Source organism: Eutrigla gurnardus (genome assembly GCF_963514095.1).
Source record: "Eutrigla gurnardus genome assembly, chromosome: 17".
Classification (NCBI taxonomy): Eukaryota; Metazoa; Chordata; class Actinopteri; order Perciformes; family Triglidae; genus Eutrigla; species Eutrigla gurnardus.
This window is the reverse complement of record NC_139928.1, coordinates 14,853,671-14,876,225: the sequence shown is the minus strand read 5'-3', so window position 1 is coordinate 14,876,225 and position 22,555 is coordinate 14,853,671. Positions and strand designations below refer to the sequence as shown.

Genomic DNA, 22,555 nt, shown 5'->3' with positions numbered 1-22,555 from the left:
TTGTAAATTGCTATTTCAATAAAGTTAGCTTGTTTGCTTACGTGAAAAGAGAGTTCAAATCAATTTTACAGCATCAAGAGATAATGCAACTGCATTTTAGTTAAATCAGCATTTAGTAACCTCGAGTGAACAACTAGAAAGAGACATAAGCAGTAGAATAGATTACATCTCTGAAAACATATAACAAGATAGAAAAGACTATAAATAGCCCATAATAAAAAAATATTAAAACCTGATAAAGGAATCAGGAGAATAATTCAAAGCAGTATTAAGAAATGACTAATACAGAACTAAAATGGGAAGTAAAGGAGGGGGGAAAAAACCCAAACCTGAAACCTCCCTTTAACCAATTTCCTGTGTAATGATTTTTCAGCACATCCTCGTCCCTAAGCTAGCTAACAAACTGTTCCCAAGCCAGCTGAGAAACTGTAACTCTGGCTTAACAGGCACAAAACAGCTGACACGCTGACACACACATCTACACGCACACACACACAGCGGTATATTACCAGTCCACCAGGGAACTAAATTGCTTACAGGACACAGTAGTAGGAGTCCTTAATGACCTAAGGTGTGTGTGTGTGTGTATGTGTGTGTGTGTGTGTGTGTGTGTGTGTGTGTGTGTGTGTGTGTGTGTGTGTGTGTGTGTGTGTGTGTGTGTGTGTGTGGCAAAAATGTGTGGACCCAATCAACTTTTATATCTGCATTTCCACGTGTCGCACACAGCGTGTGTGTGTGTGTGTGTGTGTGTCTTTCTGCTCCTGAGCATAACTTTGTGGCATGCAGGTGTTGTCTCTCTGAGTGCAAGATGCAAGCATATTCCTGTGTGTGTGTGTGTGTGTGTGTGTGTGTGTGTGTGTGTGTGTGTGTGTGTGTGTGTGTGTGTGTGTGTGTGTGTGTGTGTGTGTGTGTGTGTGTGTGGATCGATAAAGCCATAGCTGTAATAAGCCAGCTACGCTGCTGTGACAGTATTGCAGCCGTCTCTGGAGAACAGATATGAGAAACTGGTGTCTAATTTACCTGAACAGCACAATTCAGAAGTGCTTCCTTTCCTAACATCTCATACATCAACACACACAGTGTGCACACTGTTGTTAGGATAATAGATTATAGATAGAGCAATATCTTGACATAAGGATATAATTAAGCTGAGTTTAAGAAAAAACGTTTCAGTTTAAAATCTTGATATAATGACACTAAACGTTGAGCCCTTCTGTGGATGAAATGTAGTATGTTAATGTTTCAATGCATTTTTGCACGACTTCAGATGTAACTGACACTACTTTGCTATATTTAAAAAAAAAAGGACTGTCTCACTGGGCTTTACAGGCCCTCAAAAGCAATGGTTCCCAACCAGACCCAAGCTATCTTCAGTAACACGGACATTCCTCCCAAAAAAATCTCAGCACGAGAGGAAATAACTAGAAGAAACCCAATTTCATTATTTAATCACTGTGACTTGTATACTTGGGTTCAAGAGCTTCTTGTAACGTTAAATTCAAGGAGGAACCTTAAAAATATTCAACCTATCGAATCGTTTTCTATTTAAATGAATGTTTTGGACAGCTGTTTAGCCTACAGCCTCTAATAAAATGGTTACTTTCCCATTGATGTGCCCAGTTATCTCTCATCACTGATATAAGTATGAATATTATGAAAACCATTAGCCTTAGACAACACCACAGCACTACCAGTTAAAGCGCATGTCATGGAAGAATAAAAGGAAAACCGAAGCAGCTTGATCTTTTCATCCAGTGGTTAGCTGACAGCCTTTAGAATCAGGTATGAGATGAACTAAATGCTGAAAACATCCACTGCAAACAGCTGGTTATATGTAGCTATTCCTATCCTATTCAATACATATTCCTATCAGTTATGATAAGTGGACAACATGTGTGTCTGTGTGCCAGAAACAGAGCAAAAGTGCAACAGATCCTGTACACAGAAACAAATAACATGTTTCACATTTTTCAGAAGGTGTGATGGAGACAAGGGGGATGAGAAAACCTAGGAAATAATGATGGGGTGCACACATGCATGCATGCAATAATATGATTAGACGTGAGCAAAAATGTAACACACACACACACACACACACACACACACACACACACACACACACAAACATACATAGAGCTCCCTGGACAGGAGAGATGAATGATGCAAGGATATGAAATTACAGGGTATCTGATGGTCTGTCCACACTATCCTCTCCTCCTCCTCTCCTCCTCTCTCGTCTCCTCCTCTCTCCTTCCTCTCCTCTCCTCTGTGTTTATTGTTGTGTTCATCCTCAGGCTAATCTTAGTCATGGCTGTCTGTTTGCGTGTGAAGGCGAATCGACTGAGAGCGGTACAGTGGTTTATTAAAGGAAAACCATTAGCCTTCTGTTTGCCTCCATGCCTTCTCTCTCTCCCCTACACACACACCCACACACACACACACACATACACACAGACACACACACACACACACACACGTAAAAAGTCACCCCAATTGGCCTATTGTTTTTATCTCTCATAGAATATACATGATACTACCATTACTGGGGTGGAGGAGGAGAAGAGAGCAGCAGAGTAATCCTCATTTGATGACTCACTGTGTGATTAGCTCATTTCCTCGAGCATGTGTGTGTGTTCGATTGCTGTGTGTGTCTGTGTGTGTGTGTGTGTGTGTGTGTGTGTGTGTGTGTGTGTGTGTGTGTGTGTGTGTGTGTGTGTGTGTGTGTGTGTGTGTGTGTGTGTGCATGTATGTTCATACAGCACAAATATGTATATATATATATATATATATATGCATGTATGTAAATGTGCATGTATTATGGTATATTGTGGATGCATCTTTGTTAATTTATCTGCATGCGTTTATTGTACTATTGCTATGCAATATCTTCCACCTGGAAAACAAACAGTGAAAAACAAGGCCTTAAAATGTATTAAAATGTTTTTGTTAAAAGTTATATCATATTATATTATTAAATATATGTTATTCCCTGTTCTTACTTGTTTTTTTTATTTAGTTTTTCTGTTGTAAAGCATTTGTCCTTTTGCTTCTCAAGACATTGTATAAACAAAGTTTACGTAAAATATTAAAAGATCAGATGTCCAGTGCGATACATCCATGGGTATTTTCATTTTTGTTCCTTGTTCTTTTCCCCAGGGTTAGACATGGGCTTCTGTAGCGCTAGGAGTGAATGGTTGCTTTCATGTACTTTACTTTGGCACGCATCACGCTAAAAAAGCACCGGAGAGAAAAATGCAGATTGGAAGACTAACACAGTGATGGGAGCATGAAGAAAGTGTGATCACGTACAAGATGGCACTGAGTGTTAAAGTATTTATTTTTACAAACTGTAGCAGCGGCTTTAAATATTAAAGTCATTCAGTTTTTCATTTAATCCACTTAAGTGCTGCTGCAGCGTTCTGTGTCATGCCTCTCTGCCTGCCTCAGAAACGACACTAAAACCAGCCTGAAAAGTACCACAACATGCTGATCATTATATGATTACACCCAAGTTGGGTTATCAAGCATTCATAAACTATTTACAAAACAATTACAGATGCTTTATACAGTCGGATACTTCTTGTCAAACTATATTCATGGTAAGAATGCATGGACTAAAAGGCTGGGGTGTAACAAAGTATATAGTATATACAAATATAGGAATATGACTACAAATAAGATTTGGAAGAAAATGCATTCAAAAATTAAACATAGAAAGATATAAAAGTGTAGGGGAAAGCAAACTGTACAGTCAAATTTTGTACATGCTCAAATGGTATATGTTAATGTGCAGGTATTTTTTGCATGTATGTGAAACATCTTTTTTTGTCATGGTGCGTCTGTTCAGAGCACAGGAGACTGTTGCTGTTAAAAAATGCACATCCTGCTCTGTTGCACAAGCTGCTGCTGCATGGCAGACAAAGTGGGTCAGTACTCACACACACACACACACACACACACACACACACACAGACAGACACGCGCACACACACACACACACACACACACACACACACACACACACACACACACACACACACACACACAGACACACACACACACACACACACACACAGACACACGCACACACACACACACACACACACACACACAAGGGACATTGGCAGACTCACATTCATATGTTCGCTCTTAATGTCTCTCTCTCTTTCTTTCACTCTCTCGTTCACAAACACACTCAGAAACGCCCCAATAAGAGTGTTTCGCTTGTGTTGGCAATATTTGCTCCAGCTGTTACTGCACTCAGAACCTGTGGTGGTGAAGATTATATGAGAGGGGAGAAGACCTAAGTAAGTCCTGCAAGGAAACAATAGCAGAGATGATGACAATGAAAGGGGAAGAGGAAAAAAGGAGAGGAACAAATAGGATAGGGAAGTTAAACAAAGGAAATAAATGGCAACGAAAAGAGGAGAGAAGTGAAAGGAAAGTGAGGAGGGGAGAGCCGAGTAGACAGGAAATGAAAAAGAGAAACCAGACTGCAACCTCTGGTTCTGAAAAGTGCAACGCTGAAGTGCCTTTAACTTGCATTCTCTCTACTGGCCATCAGGGGGTGACACCTCTGGTTGGAAAAAAGAAGTCTGATAAGTCAATGACAAAGTTATCACGCTACAACGTTACCACATAACTTTGCTCACACACTACCATGCTACCACATAACTACCACACTACCATGCTACCACATAACTATGGTACCACACTACCATGCTACCACATAACTACCACACTACCATGCTACCACATAACTATGCTACCACACTACCATGCTACCACATAACTATGCTACCACACTACCATGCTACCACGTAACCATGCTACCACACTACCATGCTACAACACTACCATGCTACCACATAACTATGCTACCATACTACCATGCTACCACATTACCATGCTGCCATGTTAGCATGTTAGCAGGCTACGACGCTACAACGTTACCACACTAACACACTACCAATGCAATTAGCTACTAAGATTACTTCAACCCTTAGCCATAAAGGTAACTTAGAATTATTGAAGCTGGCTTTGTTAACAGCTTTGAGTCATAAGCCGGACAGAGCCAGATGCAGTAATGTGTGTTGGTCAGATCCACCTGTCGCTCCTCTGCATTCCAAATATAGCCTATTCAGTTCCCTGGTTGAAAAGATTCCAAGATGGCGAGAGCCAGAATTCAAGATGACAACGGGCGAAATGCCGAGCTCGAGGCTTCAATACAGGATCCTAAAGGGCCAATGGGTGACGATGACTACGTCCACTTTTTTGGGAGAAACAAGACAATAATAGGTTAGAGAATAAAGGGAAGGGGATGGGGTGGGTGAGACACGAGTAGAGAAGAAAATTTGAAAAGAAAGGAAATTACAAAGAAAAGAGGAGGGGAGAACATGAAACACAGGAGGATAAAAGAATAACAACAGAGAGAGAGAGAGGGAGAAAACAAGACAAATACAACCGATTCTCTTTCCACAATCTTCTGTGTATTCAAAGGCAAACACTGATTACTTGCCAAATGAGCCTCTTGATTAACTTACCGTTGTGTAACAAAAAGGGCTGATGGCAGTTTCAGCGCTGTGCGTCCAGTATTTAATTAGATCGCAAAGATGCCTGCTAAAGCTTTAGCACCCTAAGAGTGTTTATTGGACCATAAAAACTAGTGTTGCATCATATCAGAAAACTAAACACACACACACACACACACACACACACACACACAGACACACACACTTGTTTGGTGATCAAAGTGTATGTGTCAGGAATAAGTCGCTGTATGTCTCTGAGGTCCAGGAGGAGAAAGAATAACAACTAATACACCAGCTGCCCTCCTGAAAGACATAACTGAGGATGTACAGAGGTAGGTGTGATGACACCACACACACACACACACACACACACACACACACACACACACACACACACACACACACACACACGCGTCCCTTGTCCTTCAGAGCCACCTGTCAGCAAACAACAAAACGATCTGGTTTCATATCAATCACAAAATGTGTGCACACTCATGAACACACACACACACACACACACACACACACTAGAAAACCCACTAAAACCAATAATAATGAAAACTGCGATTCCTTATTTAGGCCGAGAGAATGTTTCCATTGAAAACGGCACTGATGAAACTCTTTGAAACTCTTTGATGTTTTAATACGATTGTATTAAGTCTGTGATATACAACATCTATCCACTGAATCCGGTGAAACTCCCTTCAGGCTGCACACAGCGAGTCGCAGACACTATACTGTATGGTACGTTTATTTATTATGGATTCAGTGTCAGAATTTTCAAAATGCAGGTCATGCCTGTTCACTTTAAATAATGGAGGGAGGGCTTACTGCTCATGCAGATATAATTTTTTTTTCTGTTTTTGTGTCTGTGTTTTGTGTCCCTGAATGAAAAAAAAACAAAACAAGTCCATGTCAAAATCCAACCTTGATGTAAAAAAGGAGATTTTGTTCATTCCAGCAGATTAAAGCTTAACAACTAATGAACGGCATACAAACGTACCTGCATATAACACTTTGGTCTTGCATGGTCCTCACTCTTCAATGGAGCTAACAGCTCACTGTCTGCCCGGAGATAAAGATACAGAACCAGTTGATTTAGGTCATCTCTCATTCACATAACACAGCTCTCAGACTGCTGTCAATCCAAGACAAACACGGAGAGACTCTCTGATATTTTCCTCAAATAACAGTGTTGAATGACACAATTTAAACACATAATGTTGTGTATTTCATCTGAACTTTAGATTTATCCACTGGCACAGCTGAATAAGTAACCGAAGGAACTGAAAAGGCACAGGCTTCAGTCCATTACATGCTCACTACTCATTATCTTGTCCGTTATCTTGTATTAGTAATGTTAATGGTGTAATCCAAACTTTTTTTTACTAAAACACTTTCTTTCACAATCTGTGTAGATTATTATTATTAGCCCCTGCAGACAGTTAAAGAGCACACCAACCAAGATAAAAGCAGTTGACTTGAGTCTGAGAGGGCTGACTGAATCAGTCTGCCGTTAACAATGACATTCCCACCGTTTCTCTTCCCCTTCATGTCTGCAGAGACGACACAGTTGGTAATGTGACGTCCTGTCTCGAGTCTGAGTAGAGAGAGAGAGAGAGAGAGAGAGACTGACATTTGCAATTAAAAACCTCCAGTCCTCTATTTATCTGTCTTTCCTTTTATTTTATCGTCTCCTCAAACTGAATTTACTTCTTTATTTCATCACGTCTTCACATGTTCTCCATGTTTCTTTTCCCTTCTATTCCATTCATCACATACAAGATTTCTTACTCTCCACTTGTCCCTCTTTACATTTTCCTAAGTTACACCCTTCCTGTCTGTCTCGTTCGCCCCCATCACCACCCCTCTGTCATCTGATCAGTAGAATTAATGGCTTTATTTCCATCGTATTGCCATGGTGATGAATCATGTCGTTAATCATTATATCGCCGGGGTGACGGATCATGTCATTAATCAGGATTTTTATTTTTTTTCTGGTCTGAAGCAGCATGTTAAAGAAAGCAAACCCACATTGGTGATTAGCAATTAACACAACCTCTCTCTCTCTCTTTCTCACACACACACACACACACACACACACACCGGAGGCATCCCACGGAGTTGGAGCATAGCCAGGCAAGTGACTTCATCACTGTTGGCTTCATCAAACTGTCACCAGAGTAAGATCAGAGTATACACACATGTACAGAAGTCCATACACAAAATAGCCAACCTGGTCTCACAGATATCCGCGAAATGGCCACGGCCCCTTAACTCAAAGGCCGTGACAATATTACGGAAACACCCAAAATTCTGTGAAATGACGAAGCAAATCACGGTAACGCAAAACAATGCCACTGACCTCCCGTGGTCTACACACGGAATGCCCCGTACAGATGTCACTCGATGGACGTGCTTTCTGACTTGGAAACGCCACATTTGAAGCAATATTTAGTTCATTTTCAACACCAAATATATCACCCTGACCCTCACAGTTGTTGAAGGCTCAGCTTGTTGTCCTGTCATCATAAAACGTCAGTTCAATTCTGTTCCCTTAGCGAGATTCTGTGACATACACACGGACAGCGAGGTTCCGTGATATAGACACGGACGGCGAGGTTATAGACACGGACTGCGAGGTTCCCTGATATAGACACGGACGGCGAGGTTCCGTGATATAGACACGGACGGCGAGATTCCGTGATATAGACACGGACGGCGAGGTTCCGTGATATAGACACGGACGACGAGGTTCGGTGACAGATACACGCATATCTATTAGAATGGACTACTACCTTTATAAATGTGGTTATAAATGGCTCTTTTCTATGGGGTCAGTTCAGTCTCATTAATAATGAATGCACAGAGACGGATTCACAAATGTATTTTGTGATTTATATATAAATGACTCTCTTCTCACAAATACATTTCGTTTTAAATAAATGTAATATAAATGCATTCCCACGAGGGGTACCTCACCATGGCAAGAGCACAGCTTTTTCTCTGCGCATTTGGCGCATTTGCGTTAGCTAACTAGTTAGCCATAATGCTTTTAGACAACGGATCATAAGCTAACTTAGCTAGCATAATATGATCCTACTAACATCAGAAAACATAACCATATCGGTAATTTGCTTGCTAAAGCTTACCTGTTGTTAATGGCTGCAAAAATAAGTTACAAGCAAACCATAATAACTAATAGGTAAATTGCTTACTACATTGGTTTCAAAGTGCTGACTATAAGAGCTAGCTAACGTTAGCTAGCTAATGGATTTAGCTAGCTACAAATAAACTAACATTGGCTAGAGAGAGAATAAAATCACTTTATGAAATACTTTTTGTTCTTATTTCTTTTACCGAAAAGCAACGCAAAATGCGCAGAGAAAAAACTGTGCTGTGGCCATGGTGAAGTGCCCCTCGTGGGGTGGGAATGCAGTCATGTGATTGGCTGAAAACGAGGGAGGCATCTGATTGGCTACAGAGAGCAAATGCAAACAAGTTCACAAATGAAAAGCGTCTTGTTAATTAAAGTTTAACAGTTTGTATATAAATGTAACAACATACATTTTTGATGAAAATTGCAAATATTTTTTTAATTCATATATTTATGGATTTATATGACATTTATTTCAAACGAAATGTATTTGTGAGAAGAGAGTCATTTATATATAAATAACAAAATACATTTGTGAATCCTTCTCTGTGCATTCATTATTAATGAGACTGAACTGACCCCATACTTTTCTCAAAAAGTAGAAACGTATTTTGTCTGTGCTTGTGAAATACTGCATGGTTTTACTATTTTCAGGACTCTAAAATGATTAAAACAGTCTATGAAGGGAAAATTGATTCAACTGCTCATGGACATGCACCCTCATATTGAAGGGTCAAAAGCATGGAAGTGTTCAAGATTGGCATAAATAGACAAAGACACTATGGGTTGGGTCTACATCAGGGTGGAAAGGTAAGTCTCACCAGACGCATTTGAGTCACGACAAGTGATGGCTTAGGAGATGGCTTATTTTTATAAATGTACATGTCAGCAGAGTCATTAAGAACATTGTTGTCCTCCTGCTGTGAGTCAGTCGTCACACCTGGTTTTAATTGCCCCTGAACTCATCAGAGATGTCCCTTCTGTTAGAAGACATGTTTTATGTTTTCATCAGTGGCCCTCCACTGTGACCAGACGAACAACCTGAATTGTCACTCTGATCAAGTTGAACAAAGACATTGGGCTGGACAATGAGAGACAAAATTATGTCTCTCGAGCCTTTGGCTTAATGAGGTTTTCTGGGGTGAACTCATAAACGAGAGCTGGCCGGAACATTCAAGGTGGTGGTTGATTTCTCCTATCAAAGATATATCCCAGTCGACCAGTCTGACTGTACGACTCCCACTATTACACTGCATGGGGAAAAGTGCTATGTCATCTAAATGCGACCTGATAATCAAAAAAACAATCTGTCACACACATACACACGTCTTACAAACACACACACACACACACATTTCTTCTCTCCCTCAATGATCTCAGATGAAATTCATCTGAGTTCATTGCTTCATTAGTGCAGCTCTAGTTGTTCAGATTGATTTAATTATCAAATCATCTATGCAGTCTATGTTTGTGTGTGTGTGTGTGTGTGTGTGTGTGTGTGAGAGAGAGAGAGATTATGCAGTGATCTTGGCTGACATTGATCAGCCTAGTCTAATTGGGAGCATCTAGCCATGTAATTGATTCTGCTACACTTCACAACTAGATGAGTTTAGCGACATCAACAACACGGATTCACACTGATGAACAGAACTACAGTTAACCAAACTGAGCTGAATCAAGCTGAACTGAACCGAGCTGAATTGAGCTCACCTCAGTGACAGATGTAGGGTGTATCAGTGACTGCAACGCTACATTTTTACAGATAATTCTGATCTCTTGAAGTCACTTCTCTTGTTGCCTCGTCCTCTTTGCTCCGCGGCGTCGATGTGGGCACACGTACCTCTGCTGCACCGAAGGCCTTTAAAATCCAGCAACTTTGAAAGAAATAAACTTTTGAGCGAAAACTTTTGATTTGAAATACTCTGAATTTAACGAGATCTGGGGGGGTCTGGCTGCCTGCTGTCTGACAATGTCTGAGAACGGCAGAAACAAGAACAACCTGCCGACCCACCTGGCCATCGCAACAGTCAGCTGAACAATACATTTTCCTGGGTTGACGTAAGATTGCTCATCAGGAAATTGATACATGTTCATTATTGGGCATCAATAAGCTTTAGACCCAAAAGTAGGAATTTGAAACATGTTATTTCCTTAGAAGAAACTCTGTCTAAGCCAGAAACCAAAGTAAAGGTTGTGACAACAAGGATGTTTGGATTTAAAGACCATATAGTCCCTGAAATGAGAAAAATGTAAATATGCTGTCCATTATGGATTACTTAGGGATGTACTGTAGGCTACTTACTGCAGACCAGTTTCCAGCCTCGTAAGAGGTGTGGAGGAGAAGCCAGTCTGACGTCTTGTACGACACTGTATGTAGGTTGGAAGGTATGCTGTGTGTATCTTGCGCAGTTTTACTGACTGCACCCACGATGCAGTATGACTAAGGTTTTACTCACCCTTTATTTTCTTTCTAATATAGCCCAGAGGTATCTATTATGTCAGCAAAAATGAAATATAACGACAAGCTGGTAATTAGGGGGAAATTTCATAAAACTCAAAACTGGAATCCTTCAAAGTGCCATGTGTTCACGTCTACTTCGCACATTTGGAGAAAAATGCTGGAAATGTATTGTGCGGATGTGCCGGCAGGACTGAAAACTGCCTTTTCAAGAGGCTGCCATCTTTATGCACCTGGTCAATTTGAATGAAAAATTACCTGGGCATGAGCTAAGTACACTGGCAGGTCAGCACAACCGGGAAAATGGTGTTTATGCGAGTGCCAACTTTGGTGTGTGTGTGCGTGTGTGTGTGTGTGTCATGAGGATTAGTCATGCTCTTCTGCCTCTGCAGCACTGCCTTCTTACAGCCTCACACACACACACACACACACACACACACACACACACACACACACACACCTGCATCCATCTGGCCAGTCCCCTCTGATAGCAGAGGTGTGAAACAGAGAAAATCAGTCGACTGAGAGAAACAGTGAGGGTAAGGAGGAGGAGCAGAGGGATGGAGGGGTAGAAGAAAGTGGGAAGAAAGAGGTGATATGAAAGAGAGATGGAGAGGAGGATAAATGGACGGGGGAGGTGGAAGTAAGGGTGAGGATGACGGCAAAGGTGGGGGGAAGAGTGGGAGAGCGATATTAAACACCAGGGAGCTAACTGAGCAAATTCACCTGCCCACTCTTTCTTTTTCGGTGACTATCTCTCTTCCCTTTTCCCCCCCATTTCCTCATGGTTCCCTTCTCCTTCTCCCGCTCTCATCTGTTTCTTCACTCGCCTCCTACTCCCCTAATTAGCTCCAAATCCTCTTACATCTCATCTCCCTCCTCTTACTCACAGTCTCTCCCCAGTCTCACCGAAAAATCAGGTTGACCTTAATGAACAGATGAAGAGAGGAGGGGAGCAATTGCACCGAGGGAACCTGGCAAAGGCTGGATCAGCGTTTTCTGGATCAGCGTTTGTTTACTCAGGACTCCCCCATGTGAAGCTGTCAGAGTGTCTTTTTGCCATTTTTTTTTATTCTTCGGGCCCAAACTATTTGGCATTAGGATCATTTGGATGTTTTTAATCTCTCTCAGCTGTATCTAAAATAAAAGTGGGAGGCGAGTTGTTATTGTTTGTGGTATTTCCTCAGGTTTTGACGGCGTACAGTGACAGGTAACATGGGAGGGGGGTAATGACGCACGGGAAAACAAATCACAAAGAAAGACTTGAATTCATAACATACGAATAATGTGAGGAAACTCCTACTCGGGGCATTTTACCACGGATGAGAAGTAGCTTTTTTCTGCCTCAAACTGATGATTTGACGGGACATAACTTGGAGGCATCTCCAGCACAATGACTTTAACGGTCGAAAAATTCCCTTTTCCCACTAAATCACCAGCCACGTTTGTTTCAGTCCTTCTGACTGAAAGAAGAAAGACTTCTTTCTGAAGTCAAGATTTCACCAATTACAGGGAGAAATCTGTTGCAGAACCAGCACATGTAACCCTTTCTTCACCAACATGTTACCTGAATAGACAACAATGCAGAGCAGCAACAGCTACAGTACGTACAGCCGGGGAAGGCAGATGGCATCACTTTCTCATTATTTATTATTCCTTGTTCATTATTCCCTCAACTAGAACGATTCCACTTCTTTGTGGAAAGACAGGAAACTGCACAAGTGGAAAAGGTGGGATTATTTTACATTATTATTTGGGGCTCAAACAGAAGTGGAGGTATTCAGTTAAATACACTTTTTTCCCCCCTGGAGGGTTTTTAAGAAAAACTCCATCGGTATCATTCAGGCGAGGCTGCTTTCAGGGTCTGACAACATAATGTAAACCCTTAATGAAAACACTTTGAAGTAAATACATTACATTGCCTTTACAAACACCTTCGAAAAAAATGAATTGTTTTAGATTGAATGCCAGTATTCATCAGCCACAAAGGCTACACTGTTTTCCTCTGTTTGGCACGCAGTTTATTGTCATAATTCTTGTTCTGCAACTCTGTCTCTGATAAATTTTCTCTAGCTTCAATTCCTCGTGGACTTTTTCAGCATTAAACCAAGACCGCAATATTTCCCTCACCTTAACATAGTGCTGTCATTCCCTAAACATAAAAACCATAAACACATGAATCATGCTTTATTCTGTTTTATGACTCCGCATCATGTTAAACATAACTGAAAACTCAGCAACCAAAAGATTGAAAGTCACAACTTAGCATTCAACCTTTGTAGCACAGTTTGTATTTTAGTCCTTTTTCCATGAGACGTTCATCATATTCTGTAGTGAATTTGTGTCATTTTTTTTAAACCCTCACTCTCTCCTCTGAGTCATTCTGAGTGACTACACCTCCTTCCTGTGTACGTCCTCCTTCCTCAGTCAGTCTGCAGAGTGACCTCGCTGAAGCCTGGCCAGTGAGATAAGCTCACACCTTTCTTTCCTGTCCTGCTCTCCTCCTCCTCCTCCTCCTCTCGTTCTTCCCTCCTCCTCTCTCCTTCAGTGCACACAATTTCTCTCTCTCTCCTCCACATTTTGGGCTCTCCATCCCCATCTCTGTCTTTGCATCTCTTTTTTTTTATATTTTACCCTTCCAGCTCATTCATTCTCTTTTTGTATTTTTTACGAGCCTCTCTAACAAAGTTAACATATAGCGGATCACTAAAGCGCAACACAGCGCCAGGAGCTGTTTGTCTTGCCAGGTGTGTGTGTGTGTGTGTGTGTGTCAGAGGGATTTGTGCTGACTGGTAAGGGTAAAAGATTCATGACCTAACAAAGCTTGTCAGGGCAACACACACACACACACACACACACACACACACACACACACACACACACAATTCTGAGAGCAGGTAAATCTGCAGATTTTGCTCTTGGGGTGAGACAAATACAGAGAAAGGTTTTAAGAAAATGTGAGAAACTCGTAAGAAAAAGGTAGGAGACACAAAACGAGAGACCTGGGTGAAAAGAAAATAGTAAAAAAGAAGAGACACAGAGGGAAAGAGGACAGCTCATGAAGCTGAAAGGTCTTTCAACCGTTAAATACATGAGGGATTTCTTGGCTGTGATGACACATCAGAGGAAATATACAGAGAAGAACGGGGATGGAAGCACCGCAGCAGAAAAAGTCCGACTCGCCTTTCAAACCACGACTCCGCGCTGTGCTTTCAACTGGTCAAATTTGGGAAATCCCAGGTTAATTTAATACCATCAACAGAATCAGTCAAGGGCAAGGCTGGCACGCAACAAAGGACTTTCAACAACAAACAGGCAGCATTTTTCTTTTTCTTCAGCACTCTCGTATTCACCTTATCTGATGTTCTAGTAAGAGGAAAATCTTCCCCCATCTCACATTAAATGATTAAATGACAGCACCACTTACCACAGTTGACCTTTTTGAAATGTTTGTCAAATTTATTTATTTTTATGTTGAATGTCACAGCTGATTATTTAGATTATTTTGACAATGTTGATTAGGTCTTTTAATTCGTTGGCTGCTCGCATTCATTTGAGCCAGAGTAAACAGATGAAGAGCTCCTGCAAGGTCACAGAGCTCAAGAGACCGGCGGTGGTCCTGTGGGTGCTGTGGCCCGATGCACCACAGAGGAAGAAGGATGTTAATAGTGGGACTTGTTGCTGCCCGATATTCAGATTTCAGAGCTGAAACAAAAACAAGGTCGATACACAAATACAAGAGACCCAGATACACTCCAGGGGGTGCACACAGAGGAGGACCCACAGGGGTTCGGGTGGAGTAAAGGTGCGTGGCAGAATGCTTTGTCGAAAGTAGAAGGAGCAAGGTGTGTGTATAACAGAAAGTTGCTGAAACAAATATATTTCTCACTTTTTTATACGTATGTTTTTTTTTTTTTCACCCGTCCTAATTCCCATGCATGTGCATGTAATGTGCACGTGTACTTGAGATGCACATCAAGCCCTCTTTCCCGGCTCGCCCGACAGCAGCATCGAAGCTCAACGTAGCACGAGAACGAAAAAAGCATTATTTTATCTAAATCTCTCTAAATGTCTCTCCGCTCCTACAGAATCAATAGTCATTACACTCAGAGTTGAATTGATCTCTCAGTGCTGTTTGCTGATTCCTCGGACTAAACTAACACCAAACGAATCCCGGGCCCTCTGTGAGGGTCGATGAGGCGAGTGAATGTCGAAATGTGAGGCAGCCGGCCGGGAGAGTCGTAGAGGATCAGGGGTCGTATGTAATCGGATCTGCTTCCTTTCAAGACGCGGCATCCAGTCCACTATGATCTTTATGTGTTTACCTGGTAAAACCAGCATGTTGGAGTCGGCTTATAGGCAGGGCTAAATGGCTGCTGGTTTCCTCAGCGTGATGTGGTGATGATAGAGTGGTGGGTCAGAGAGGAAAAGCTGAGACACAGATGAAAGGGAATGAGGGAGAGGAGGTGTGAGTGAGTGAGTGAGTGAGTGAGTGAGTGGGAGAGTGAATATGTATAATTGAGAAAAAGACATCAAAAGAATCCCACCACAGCATTTGAATATGATCATATTTTCAAAGGTGGAACATATAAAGTGGATTCTTGCTAATGCAGAAATCTTGCTTAAATGCGTTTGTTTATACTGAATTAACAAACATGTGAAGCATAATTATTTGAAAAGAAACATCATTTTATATATTATAAGGCCTGCCTTTATATTAACTTTTTTTTATGTGTTCATCGCTATCGGTATGTTATGATGATTTACTTAAGTATATAACTATGGGTTAGATTTTTTGTGCATCATCTTATTTTGACAGTGTTTAGAGAAAGAGACAAAGATCCATATAAATAGTCAGATACTGTAGATCCATCTCCACGGTGGGAGGACAAAGAGAGGGAATTACTCTGTGTATGCAAGTGTGTTCTTGAGTTTCTGTGTCCTCCAGCACAAGGATATTTTGTCAGTTTTCATTTCCAGAGCCGCCATAAACAGAAACTTCAAATATACGGTGGAAGGCAACTTAAGCTGATAGTCAATTCCGGCTCCGAGCAGATCTGCGGAGGAATGAGATTGAAATGTACTGCCATGTCCAGGGTTGTGACAGCGTAATCAAACATCCACTTGCACGCGCTCAGACACACTTATTTATAACATAATCTGTGGTCATGGATATGGGTTTGTGGCTTTGGATTACACACACACACACACACACACACACACACACACATACACGTAGACACACAATCCTGTTACTTCAATGACAACAGTTTCTTTTTCCAAGGAACGATTTGCATTTTTCCCCTCTTGGCGTCCAGCCTGCTGCTAGTAAAAAGACCAACTTTGATAGATATCCAGGGATATATTGAAGTGGTTTAATGCCCTGTTATCTTCCATCTCTTGTCTGTTTTGTTGACGGAGCCGACGTCAACATCTGGAGCTTTTGCAGCAGCATTTCAGCTCTGCCCCGGACGAGAATAAAGAAGGAGGCTCGAAGCGTTACGTGTAATGCAGCTACATGGCCAGTGTAGCATAACTACTGAACCACGAGATTAGATTTGGAGCTGCTCTTTCACAAAACACATTATTTGTTCTGTGGTCTGGCTGAGTGTGGTTTATAAAGGAGTGAAAGTCTCCGAGCCGTAAGCAGCCAAGCAGCCGAAAGGCTTTTCTGGGCCGCGTATAAAAGACGACAACCCCTTTCCTTGTTCGGGATGAGCAGTTAATAACGTTCAGCTCCTAGCCCTGACATGTGTCCTCTCTATGCCTCTTTTGATGGGTGAATATTTAGTGATTATGAGTCCTGCGTCCTAAAGTGCCCCACTGTGGTCAGCCATTAGAAGTCTAATGGAGCGTGGACTTCATTTCAAAAGTTGAGGAAGTAGGTCGCAGCCGTTATCTCCGCGTTGGCTGTGAAGGTGTAAGTTGTTCACCTTTTTCTGGGGGCTATTTCCATGTTAACTAAGCAGAGCTGTCCTTAAAAAGAGGCTAAATCCCTCAGAGAGCCGCCGGAAGCCGAGGGCGCTTCAGTCAACAGTCGCCACAGCAGAGTCTCCTCCATGCACGTTTGCAGCTGCAGCACCGGTGGCACTTTATTAAACAATATGTACAATATATCTGTTTGAAAGTGCAGTTTATCGAGGAACGTGCAAAATATTGAGCATACGCAGACGTTCACAGTGTGAGGTTTGGTGTGGAATATAGTCCAAAAGATGTGTGTGAATGTAACATTACATCACCTTCCTCTCCTGTTATCTCATGCAGATAGTTTGGGTTTTACTCGCCCAGGTTTTGAGATATCCACCTCTGAGACTTTGCCAATACAATGGAAGCGGAAGCAATTTTGCTTGTTGAGCTCCCAGCACATAAAAGTGACATTTTTAAAAGTTCAGCAGCATCTCTCCTTCCAGAAATAGTGTTCTCTGGATAATCCACCAACCGCAAGCAAACAGGTTTATAGGCACTATTTCTTCTGTAGAGAGTTGGACTGGAAATTGTTCACAGTAAAGTCTGTGGTTTATACAGAATGGATTAAAGGGGTTTCTGTAAAGGCACATTGTTGTTGGAGTTTGCCAATGTAGTTTTTTTTTGCTGTGAGCACAAAAATTAAATTGAATTTGCCTCAATTTTACTAGAAGGAGACAGACATCTCAGAGACAGATATCTGGAAATCTGGGCAAATCAAAACTACCTTCAGGGACACAGGAGGTCAATTATTTAACATTATTGGCAACAATAAATTAACATTTATAGAATGCAACTGTTGAGTGGCCCTGAGAGCTCAGCACATCACAAATTAAGAAAACACACACACATGAAAAAAACTTTAACCAACATGACGGCACTCTAAAAACACCAATTTGACAATTCATGTGCAGCATTTGGAGGGTCACAACAAAACTGTTTCCAGAGGACAGTAAAAAGTGTTTGGGGATTATGCCGTCAGGCTGCAAGCTAAAAGTTAAAAAAAAAAAAAAAATGGAAGCTCTTGGGTCTGCAGACTAGGAAAAGCACATCTTTCACCTCGCCCTGCGTTGTTTCATGCAGGTTATATAACCAGCTCCTTCAGCGACAGGCTGCTTCACCGGCGGGGGGGTGAAGGAGGTTTACTGCAGGTCCTCCTTCCTGTTTCTGTCACACTTTACAATCAACCCTGCTGCCAGAGGGCTGCACAGAACACAACCGACAATTCACTCATGTGCAGTAATAATATTTCCTATGTGAAATATCCTGATTTCAACCGTTCAGTTGTAGCTTCCTTTTTTTTTTTACCGTTTAATAATCTATATCTGGCTTTTTTTAACTGATGTTTCTCCTTATTGCATGATCCCCTTTGCTGCTGTAACCCAGAGAATGTCCCCGTCGTGGGAAGGTCTTAACTTAAACGTGGACATATTTCCAGTCACAAACATGTAAAAGATAAGATAATAAACAAGTGCGTTCTTGGTGTAATTGAACTGCAACTACACTACTGCACTGTCTATGCACTCTAACACACACACACACACACACACACACACACACACACACACACACACACACACACACACAGACACACAGACACACAGACACACAGACACACAGACACACACACACTCCTCCACTATGACAGTTGCATTAGAATGAATGAGAATCTCCAAACCAATCACTTCATAGCTTTATGGATCATCTGTCAGCTCAGCCATTAGACTGCCAACTTCTTGACATTTACCAACAAATTCATATTTCTCACAACACACCCACACTTGTGTGTGAACACACACGCACAGACACACACACACACACGGGTAAAAAAAGACACTCAGTCACCCTGTTGGTCCTCACTGTGGTAGAAGTACACCCACCAACACCCACACAGACATCGAACGCTTGTTGACGTTTGCTAGCTCCACACATTTTTTCCGCCAGGCGTTTTCAAAATGAAGGACATGAGATGGATCCCCGCAACTTAAGACTGATTGATACGTTCCTGCCATAAAACTTGTTCCACAGCAGCGCCGTGCACACACACTTGACATGGACAGATCCAATTTGGGCGTAAAATTTACTCGCCGTTAGCCTCTTCTCTGCGGCGCGTGTGTGTGTAAATTAGATTATGTGAGGTTGATCGAATGGTTGAAGGCTGAGCTGGGGACCCAAAACCACTGAGAGCTAGTTTGAGGGATTAAAAAGACATCACATGTTAGTTGTGACACATCTTAAATTAGTCGTTGGCGAAAAAAGAGAAGAAACTTTTAACCAAATGCCAAACTGTGAAATCAGTCAGCAACGGGCGGCATTTGTTAAGGACCATGAAACCAGTTGGAAAAACAACTTTTTTCATACGACAAGCATTAAATTGAGAAATACGCTGAAGAGTGATGCGTGGACCTAGCGTTTCTTGAACACAACGGCGGGGATGGTGTGAATATTTCACTGGGGGAAACTGTCGTAAACCTTTGTATGACGTTCATTGTTCTGCACAAAAGGCAGCACAGTGATGGACTGCACCCAGCGTGGCTGTTAAACAATAAGGCAGGCAATACTCTCCACAAATTCCATGAAAACGCTAAAAGCATAGGAGGGCAAGGGAATAAGACAATCGAAGCCTAAAACCCTGCAACTGCTGTTGCAGTGCTGAGCGTATTGAATTGCATTGTATACAGAAAATACACCGCATTTCATCCTCAAATGAATAAAGATGAATCTTCTCAGCCTAAAGTGAAGATATATTCCCTCAAAACATCAGTTGGACGATTTTCTGCGAGTGATTTGTTCATCTCATGCACACACACACACACACACACACACACACACACACACACACACACAGGTGAGCGATACATCTATGGTTGAACACTACTCCATTGGTCAATGCATGGTGATGGTGGTAAGATATATGGCATGCAGGGAGAAGAAGACCACCCAGCAAACATGGATGTAAATAATGCTGTATTTGCATGACCTAAAAACGTCACTTTTTGAAGGTTTGAGGAGGGAAATGCATTTTTGTTAGACCTCAAGGATCCACACGATGTGTTTTGGGGAGTAACTTTTTATGTCTAAGAAAATTAAATGCTGTTTCAAATCTTTCAAAAATGTTCTAGTAAAGTTTTCGAAATACCCACCATGTGTAAGTGTCCTCAAAGGCAGCGACTCGGCTCATTGTAGTGAGGGATTGAATTAGAACGTGAAAGCATTCATTGGTGGAAGAGATCAATAAACAGGCTACAAAAACAAATGTGAAAAATGGGGGAGGAAAATATGTGCACTCGGGTTAGCTGCTGTGAAAAGGGCGACATGAAATGAAAGTTGGGTGATATAGAGGCCCATTATCAGACTTTCTGAAAGGGTCTTTCCACCACTTTCCAACAGTTTGAACAGCGACATATAAAAGGAGCATGTGCAGGAACTTAAACTATCTCTACCTGCTCAGAGAGATACAAGAGTGGGCGGGGCTCTTCCTGATCCCTTCCTGTGTTCATGGGAACAGTGGTGAGGTCAGCAGAGGTTGGGACCAATGGGAGCCTTGGGACCAAGAGGACCAGAGGTCATGTGTGAAAGGCACAAGAGGTCAGTCCCAAGTGTCCACGCCGACACCCACCAGACTCACATACAGAGTAATGAGTGTTAGGAATTAATAGAGCTGTATGGACCACGCCTGGTTTAGGCTAATGAGGCCCCGGGGTTATCACAGATTCATAGTAATATGACGCTTTCTGTGCTTTGTTGCACGGTGAAAGAAATACGATATATTCAACTTTAAAAATCCACTCCACACAATCAAATGGTGGTAACCACCTGCAAGATGCTTCTGGTTCGTGGTGAAGAGAAAGTTACAAAGCCAAAACTACAAAACACAAGTTATAATAAACTGCAAAGGAGAATTCCTTTTAGAGAATACGATGTCAACACATTCTATGACAGGTGAGCCATTACTCCATGTTATGTAAAAGATTTATGTGTCTTTTAACTTTCAGCATCCTTTTTTTTTTTTTTACCCACCAGTCAGCGTCTGAATCGTCTGAAGCAGTGGGTCATACATCCATTCCCACCGGCGTTCAAGGTAACGCGGCGGGTCGGTCGATTTGAAAGATTCACACGCGCCGTGTCTGACGTTCACGCAGTCCGTGTGTGTAGTCACCGCCGGATGTCTGCGCACACATGTGCAAGGTTGCCGTAAAGCTGTAAAGTCACATCAGCATGCAGGGACATGCTGCACGTGTGTTGCCTGTAAAGCACTTTGGGACATGTTCTCTGATCCATGACGGAGTGAAGGGCTGAGTGGGAGGGAGGACTAGAGCAGGGGAGGAGAAAAAAAAAAAAAAAGGGCTGCAGACAAAGAGTTTGTGTGTGGTATGCATGCGTGTGTCCGACTGTGCTTCCACGCGGGCAAATCCAGTCACATAAGCCCTTGTGATTGATGCAGCTTCACTGTAAATTAAATGTGATGTGGTCAAAATGTTCAAGTGTATCAGTGGGCTGCCACTCTTTGATTTGTTGATCTGAGAGGTGAAGGCACGACGCGCTCTCAAGGCCAACGTGGAGCGTTTAGACATAAAAAAGAAACCTCCATGAGATTATTTTCACACACCCTGTAGAAAACAGAGCTATAGTTACAAATTGGGGTGTTAATGTGAATGCTGGTAATTGGTAATAAAATCATTAACATAGTATTATTTTCTCACAGATTTGGGTCCCCAGGAAGCTCCCTTTTCCTGTCTTCTTTCTTGAGAAGCAAAAGGAATATTAATGTGATACATTTATGGGTTTTTTTTGTTCAGAGTCTGGCTTTAGTGCATACTGTGATCATCCCAAATGTCACTTTTTGCAAGATAATTAACATTGATTTTCATGCATTTTTAAGAACATTACCATACGGCCTATTAATTATAGGTTTGGCACAGTTCCAGGGCTACAACCCACAGGGACAAGATCAACTCAATCAATTAAAAAAACACACTAAAAGGACAGGCAACGTAGAGCTTATTTTGTTTGTACAACTGAGTCCAATGAATGAATTAAAAATAAAAGTCAGCGGTGAAAGTCGAGGTGCTGCTGTTGTTGTTATTGGTGGCACTTGGTTGTGTGTGTGTGTGTGTGTGTGTCGTCAGGGGAAAAAAAACATGAGACAGACCCCTGGAGCAGCTGTTGTCCCTTGTGTGCCCAACGCTTCAAACGCACACACACACACACACACACACACACAGTCCCCATTTACCAAAAGATGCAAAAACCTTCTGTGATGTTTAGGCTGAGCGGGGACATGGAGGTTCAGAGGTTCATAGTGTGTGTTAAGGGATCACGGCCATCATTTAGTGTTGAATTAGGGCCACAAAACCTCCAGACAGCTCCGTGCATAAATTTAAACCACCCCTCTCCACATCTGCTCTCAACTCCGGTCCGGCCCACACTCACCTCCACTACAGC

At 42.0% G+C, this 22,555-nt stretch overlaps 1 protein-coding gene and 1 pseudogene across 2 annotated transcripts in view; both read right to left on the bottom strand.

Annotated features, from left to right (window-relative positions):
• LOC311027473 overlaps positions 1-10,707 on the bottom strand; it is a 17,553-nt pseudogene extending 6,846 nt beyond the window's left edge. The window contains exon 1 of the transcript in view: positions 10,700-10,707. The product of the transcript in view is annotated as an uncharacterized misc_RNA (transcript). The remainder of the gene's footprint in view (positions 1-10,699) is intronic.
• LOC311027906 (TBC1 domain family member 20) overlaps positions 7,085-22,555 on the bottom strand; it is a 27,714-nt gene continuing 12,243 nt past the window's right edge. The window contains exon 10 of the transcript XR_014598650.1: positions 7,085-7,131. The gene's annotated coding sequence lies outside the window, so the exon portion shown is untranslated. The remainder of the gene's footprint in view (positions 7,132-22,555) is intronic.